A 7,845-nucleotide genomic window follows, 5' to 3' on the forward strand; every position below is an offset into this window, starting at 1 on the left:
CAGTCCCCAAGCCGCAGGTGCATTATGACAGTAACGGGAAACTTCAGCTGTCACAACTAACTTCAAATCTTTCCGCCAACCATCCAAAATCACCCCAAGGCCCTCGGGACCTCAACCAAAAGCACAAACACATCATATACCACCATCTAAACTTATACCAATCTTCAAAACACCTCAAACAACATCGAATAAACCAAAACACATCAGATTCAAGCCTATGTTTCCAAAATCTTCCGAATTACGCTTTTGATCAAAAAGCATACCAAACCACGTCCGAATGACCTGAAATTTTGCACACACATCCCAAACGACCCAACGAAACTACTGCAACTCTCAGGATTCCATTTCGACCCCTATATCAAAATCTCACCTATCAAACAGAAAACGTCAAAATTCTAATTTTGCCAATTCAAGCCTAAATCTACTTCGTACCTCCAAAACACATGCCGATCACGCTCTTAAGTCTCAAATCACTTCCCGAAGCTATTCGAACCCTTGTAACTCACATCCGAGCCCTCTAACACTTAAGTCAATATTCGGTTGACTTTTCCAACTTAAACTTCCTCAAAAGAGACTAAGTGTCTCCAACCTTACCAAAACCTTTCTGAACCCAAGCCAACCAACCCAATCACACCTAAAACCGATAGACAAAGCAATAAGAAGCATAAATTGGGGGAACGAAGCGGTAACTCATGAGATGACTGGCCGGGTCGTCACATCCTCCCCCTCTTAAACAAACATTCATTCTCGAACGAGTCAAGAAGCATACCTGAAGCCTCAAACAGGTGAGGATATCTGCTCCGCATTTCCCGCTCGATCTCCCAGGTAGCCTCCTCCATGGGCCGACATCTCCACTACACTTTCACTGAAGCTATATCTTTTGATCTCAACTTTCGAACCTGACACTCCAAAATAGCTGCTGGCTCCACATAGTCAAATCACCATCCAACTGGACCATGCTGAAATCCAGAACATGAGACGGATCCCTAATATACTTTTGGAGCGTAGAAACATGAAATATCAAATGCACACTCAACAAGCTGGGTGGCAAAGCAAGCTCATAAGCCACCTCCCCAATCCTCCGAAGCACCTCTAAAGGCCCAATGAACCAAGGACTCAATTTACCCTTCTTCCCAAATCTCATAACACCCTTCATGGGCGAAATCTTCAATAGAACCTTCTCACCAACCATGTAGGACATATCTCGAACCTTCCTGTCAGCATAACTCTTTTGTCTTGACTGCGTTGTACGAAGCCTCTCCTGAATCACCTTCACCTTTTCTAAAGCATCCTGCACCAAGTCTGTCCCCAATAGCCTAGCCTCACCTGGCTCAAACCAACCAACTGGAGATCTACACTGCCTCCCATACAAAGCCTCATATGAAGCCATCTGAATACTCGACTGGTAGCTGTTGGTATAAGCAAACTCTGCAAGCGGTAGAAACTGATCCCATGACCTTCCGAAATCGATGACACAAGCACGCAACATGTTGTCTAATATCTAAATAGTACGCTCGGACTGCCTGTCCGTCTGAGGGTGAAAAGTTGTGCTTAACTCAACCTGAGTACCCAACTCTCGCTGAACAGACCTCCAAAATTGCAATGTAAACTGAGTGCCCCTATCTGAAATGATGGAAACTGGGACACCATGCAAACGAACAATCTCTCGGATATAGATCTCTGCCAACCGCTTTGAAGAATAGGTAGTATACACAGGAATAAAGTGCGCGGACTTGGTAAGCCGATCCACAATCACCCAAATAGCATCAAACTTCTTCAAAATCCGTGGGAGCCCAACTACAAAGTCCATAGTGATCCTCTCCCACTTCCACTCTGGAATATCCATCTGTTGAAGCAAGCTACCCGGTCTCTGATGCTCATATTTCACCTGCTAAAAATTGAGACACCGAGCTACAAATCCCACAATGTCTTTCTTTATTCTCCTCTACCAATAATGCTGTCTCAGATCCTGATACATTTTCACGGCACCCGGATGAATGGAATACAGCGAGCTATGGGCCTCCTCCAGAATCAACTCCCGAAGCCCATCCATATTGGGCACACATATCCGGCCTGCATCCTCAACGCTCCATCATTACCAATAGTCATATCTCTAGCATCATCGTGCTGAACTCTGTCCTTAAGGACAAGCAAATACGGATCATCATACTAGTGCTCTCTGATGCGATCATATAAGGAAGACCGAGAAACCACACAAGCCAATACCCGACTAGGCTCCGAAATATCTAACCTCACGAACCGATTGGCCAAGACCTGAACATCAACTGCAAGAGGTCTCCCCCAACCGGAATATATGCTAAACTCCCCATACTCACCGCCTTTTGTCTCAAAGCATCGGCCACCACATTGGCCTTTCCCGGATGTACAATATAGTGATATCATAATCCTTTAGTAACTCCAACCACCTCCGCTGCCTCAAATTGAGATCCTTCTGCTTGAACAAGTGTTGGAGACTACGATGATCAGTAAACACCTCACAAGACACACCATACAAGTAATGCCTCTAAATCTTCAATGCGTGAACAATGGCAGCCAACTCCAAATCATGAACGGGGTAGTTCTTCTCATGGGGCTTCAATTGATGAGAAGCATAAGCAATAACTCTCCCCTCTTGGATCAATACACACCCAATACCAACTCTTGAAGCATCACAATAGACGATATGTGAACCTGAAGCTGACGACAAAACTAATACTAGAGCTGTGGTCAAGGCTGTCTTGAGCTTCTGAAAGCTCTCCTCACGCTCATCCGACCATACAAATGAAGCACCCTTCTGAGTCAACTTGGTCAAGGGTGATGCGATGGATGAAAATCCCTAAACAAACCGGCGATAATAGCATGCCAAACCAAGGAGCTGCGAATCTCTGTGGCTGAGGATGGTCTGGGCCAACTCTGAACTGCCTCTATCTTCTTAGGATCAACCTGAATACCCTTGCTAGATATCACGTGCCCCAAGAAAGCCACTACACTGAGCCAAAACTCACACTTGGAGAACTTTGCATAAAGCTTCTCCTCCCTCAATCTCTATAACACAACTCTCAAATGTTCCGCGTGCTCCTCTTGACTACGTGAATACACCAAAATATCATTAATGAAGACTATGACGAACGAGTCGAGATAAGGCCGGAACACGCTGTTCATCATATGTATGAACGCTGCTGGGGCATTGGTCAGCCCAAAAGACATAACAAGGAACTCATAATGACCATATCTGGTCCTAAAGGTTGTCTTAAGAATATCCAAGTCCCTGATCTTCAACTGGTGATAACCTGAATGGAGATCAATCTTGGAGAACACTCTCACTCCCTAAAGCTGGTCAAACAAATCATCGATACGAGGTAAATGATACTTGTTCTTGATTGTTAGTTTGTTCAACTGCCTATAATCAATGCACATCCTCATAGTGCCATCCTTCTTCTTCACAAATAGAACCGACACACCTCAAGGCGACACACTAGGCCGAATGAACCCTTTATTAAGGAGTTCCTAAAGTCGCTCCTTTAACTCCTTCAACTCCGCTAGTGCCATACGATACGGCGGAATAGAGATGGGCTGAGTGCCCGGCACCAGGTCAATACCAAAATCAATATCCTTGTCCAGTGGCATGCCCGACAGGTCTGCAGGAAACATATCAGGAAAATCCCTCACAACTAGAACATAATCAATACTGGGAGTCTCTGCACCGACATCCCTCACAAAGGCTAGATACGAAAGACAACCCTTCCCAACCATACACTGTGCCTTCAAGAATGAAATTACCCTACTGGGAACATAATCAGTCAAACCTCGCCACTCAATCCGTGGCACACCCGGTATAGCCAATGTCACTATCTTAGCATGACAGTCTAGAATAGCACGACACAGAGATAGCCAATCCATGCCCAAAATAACATCAAAATCCACAATACACAATAATAAAAGATCCACTCGGGTCTCCAGACCCCCAATAGTCACCACACACGACCGGTACACACGGTCTACAACAATAGTATCGCCCACCGCGGTAGATACATGAATAAGTGAAATAAGAGACTTACGGGGCGTACCCAAATAATGAGCAAAGTATGATGACACATAAGAAAAGGTGGAACCGGGATCAAATAATACAGAGGCATCTCTGTGGCAGACTAAAACAATACCTGTGATAACAACATCGGGTCTAGCTGGAAGTGCATAGAAATGGGCCTGACTGCCACCCTAATCGACCTCCCCCTCTGGGACGGCCTCTAGCTGCCTGACCTCCACCCCTAGTTGGCTAGGTGGGTGATGATGAAGTAACTAGCGCTGAAGCCGATGGCTGACCCCTTTGCTGAGATGGACCTGCAAAATGATGAGGACACTGCCTCCACATATGACCCATCTCTCCACACTCATAGCAACTCCCGAGTGCTGGAGACAGGGGTTGAAGGGAACCCCTAGCACCGAAATGACTAGCAGATGCACCTGGCATAGAAGAGCCCTAAAATGATGGAGCGTAGGATGAACTCTGAGCTGGAAGGGCACTAAGTGATGACTGGCCCTGATGAGAACTGTGAAAACCATGACCCGATGATGCCCCACGATAACCTGGCGAGCTAGTTGAGCATGCCTGAATGGACGATCTCTGCCGTGCTGAAACTGACCTCTCAAAGGAGCACCACTATAACTACCAAATCCTAGAGGCCTCTTGGCCTTCCTCTCCTCTCGCTCCTGGCGACGAACTAACTCAATCTCACGAGCAATGTATACAACCTCCTTAAAAGTCGCACCAGACACCCTCTCTCTGGTCATGAGAATACATAGCTGATAAGTGAGGTCATCCACAAACCTCCTAATCCTCTCTCTATCTGTCGGAACCAACCAAATCGCATGGCGAGCTAACTCAGAGAACCTCATCTCATACTGCGTCACAGTCATCTCTCCTTGACGCAATGACTCAAACTGCCTGCGCAGCTCCTATCTGCGAGACTGCAGCACATACTTCTCCAAAAAGAGAATGGAGAACTGTTGCCAGGTAAGGGGTGCTGCACCAACAGGCCTACGCCTCTCAAAAGCCTCCCACCAAGTGAAGGCAACTCCAGAGAACTGATAAGTAGTGAAAACGACCCTCTTGGTCTCAAAAATACCCGTTGTATGAAGCATCCTCTGACACTTATCCAAGAAACCCTGGGCATCCTCGCCCTCTGCACCATTGAAGGTCGGAGACTGGAGTCTACCAAACCTCTCCAACCTACGTTACTCGTCCTCTGGCATGGCAGGAACTAAATAGTTCTGAGCAATTGCAACCGGCTGGGCTGGTTGCGCCCCCGGTGTCTGAAGTCCCTGCATGACCTACTCAGGTGTGTGAGCGGTGGGAGTCTGAGTGCCTCCTGATCGCAGCGAACTCAACCTAAGGAAGAGTGGGCGCTAATACTTTTACCCAATAGCGGTATCGGGGTCAATTTTCCACAGGGAGCTTCAATTTGGAGTTGAGTGTTTGTATGGTCTAGGACTATGTTTTAGCTCCTAATTGATCTTCTAACATTTTTGGTTTTCTTTTGATTATCAACTACAATTTATCAACTACAAGTTTAAAGCTAAGTTAGGCTAAGATATAGATTCTAAGTTGTATGCAATATAGAGAAAGGCACTAGGGTCGTGGCATGTACCTAGGTGGTCAACTAACGGGTAGAGATTCCTAATGCAAGAATGATGAATATGGGACTTATGCTATAACCGTTGCACTTTTGCACCCACTCTCACACCTCTCGGTAGAGAGAGTGATTTTGCCCAATTGACTCTCTCGAGACCAATTGGGTAGGCCAATTTGCCCAAGCAACTTATGGTTCAAGTTGGGTAATTACTCTCTCGAGGTTTAACCCGTTAATTGGGACTACCATTCTCATGGGTCCATCCCAATTCCTTGTTGGAATTAATCTTGGGGTCATAGACTCTCTTTCTCAAGAAGAGTCAAAACTCACTAAGCTAGACTTAGTGTTTGCAACCACCAAATCTTAATGAAAATATAAGATTAATCCAAATAACAAATACCCAACATCATTCATGCACTAAACAATCACACCCATTAATTACCCACACTAGGGTTGAGCCACAACCCTAGCTAATGAGTTTAGCTAGCCATAATAGAAATAGAAATTGAAGAAATAGTAGATGAAATTGACATAATAATTAACTACAATGTTAATCTACTCAAATCCACGTTAATACTGGAAGAAATTGCCCAAAATGGACTAAAACTATGAAGTCTCGAGTTCAGCTGCTATTTGATAAAAAACCAAAACTGAAAACTGCCCCTAAAAAGTAAAATGTTCTATTTATACTACACAGAAAAAACCGGACAAAATACCCCTGAGGGTCTGGCGCGGACCGCGCACAAATGACGCGCAGCCGCGTAGGGGTTTGGGTCTTCATATCTTGCTTCTGACACTTGGGGATGCGGACCGCGCAAATGCGATGCGCGACCGCGTAGGGCATTTCCACGCGGACCGCACTGATTAGGTGTGCGGCCGCGTGGGCTTTTGCCTTGAATGACCGAGTCTCTGACACTCTTGGGCACGGACCGTGTGGAAAGGAGCGCGGACCGCGCATCTTGACTTGAAAATTGCATGGTCTCTAAACTATCCTGCGCGGCCGCGGGGCAAAGCAGTGTGGACCGTGCAAGTTGACCTGGAAATTGCCCAGCCTATGAACTCTCCTGTGCGGCCGCGTGACAAATCAGTGCGGACCGCACAGGTCATTTTGTTCCCCACTTCAGTTGTCTTTTGACACTTGGCAGATTTCACTCCTTTTTGAGCCGATCTTTGGTATTTGTCATCTTGTCGCTCAAACCTGCAATCAAGCGCAACTTGTAAGCATTTTGGGACTAATTTATGGCAGTTAATGCACAAATCTTAGGTAAGAATGGGTATAAAACATGTAGAAATCACAGTTATCAACTCCCCCAAACTTAAACCTTTGCTTGTCCTCAAGCAAATAAAATGAGACCTACCCCTCAATGGAAAACACCCAAGTAATTCCTGTTTATCCTAAAGTAACCTCAACAAGCATCAATTGGGACTAACAATTGCCCTCAATGCGAATGCATCATTAACACATTTAAACTTTGAAAACTTGTGGATCAAGTGTGACACAAGAGCATCAAGAGTTGACACATTTCATCAAGGAACCTTTCTCAATTTCTTTGGTCATTGTGGAACCCAAACTCACACATCCTCGACTTTCCCTAAGTGAACCTCACCTTTTTAGAGTATTTGCACACAAATCGAGGTGAATGGACTTCTCTCTCATCTCTCACAAAGAAAAGGCCCTAAGTCCGGCTCTAAGTACCATATGCTTGCCCCTTATGTAAGTATCCACTAATGTAGGCTTCCCTCAACTCAAGATCATATGGGCTTTTGAGGAGTCATTGTGAAAGCTTTGGGTAAAGGTAGGACATGTTTTTGTAAAAATGGGTTCAATCTTCCCTTATACACTTCTTTTGATTTATTTTGGCACACTTTCTTGACTCAATTTAGTAATTCACTTCTTTCAAGGGGTTAGAGAGACACATTGTCACTCTTTCTTTTGCAATTCAAACCTTTTTTCCTTTTTACCACTTTTCCACACCTTTTTCACTTTTTTGTTGTCCTTGGATTCCCTTTTTGGTTCGTATTCATTTTTTTCTTTCTTTTTGTCTTTTTCTCTTTTTCATTGCCTTCCTTTTCTTTTGCTTTTGCGCCTTTTCACCACATTGATGCCTTTCTTGTCTCTCCCCCCCAAACTTATACATTTTCCATTTACTCAAGGGAAGATTTGGGTGCCAAGAGAGGGTCTCATTAAGAACGGGTATAGGCTTGTAGCTTGGTT

Source organism: Nicotiana sylvestris, chromosome 8 (assembly GCF_000393655.2).
Source record: "Nicotiana sylvestris chromosome 8, ASM39365v2, whole genome shotgun sequence".
NCBI classification, from domain to species: domain Eukaryota; kingdom Viridiplantae; phylum Streptophyta; class Magnoliopsida; order Solanales; family Solanaceae; genus Nicotiana; species Nicotiana sylvestris.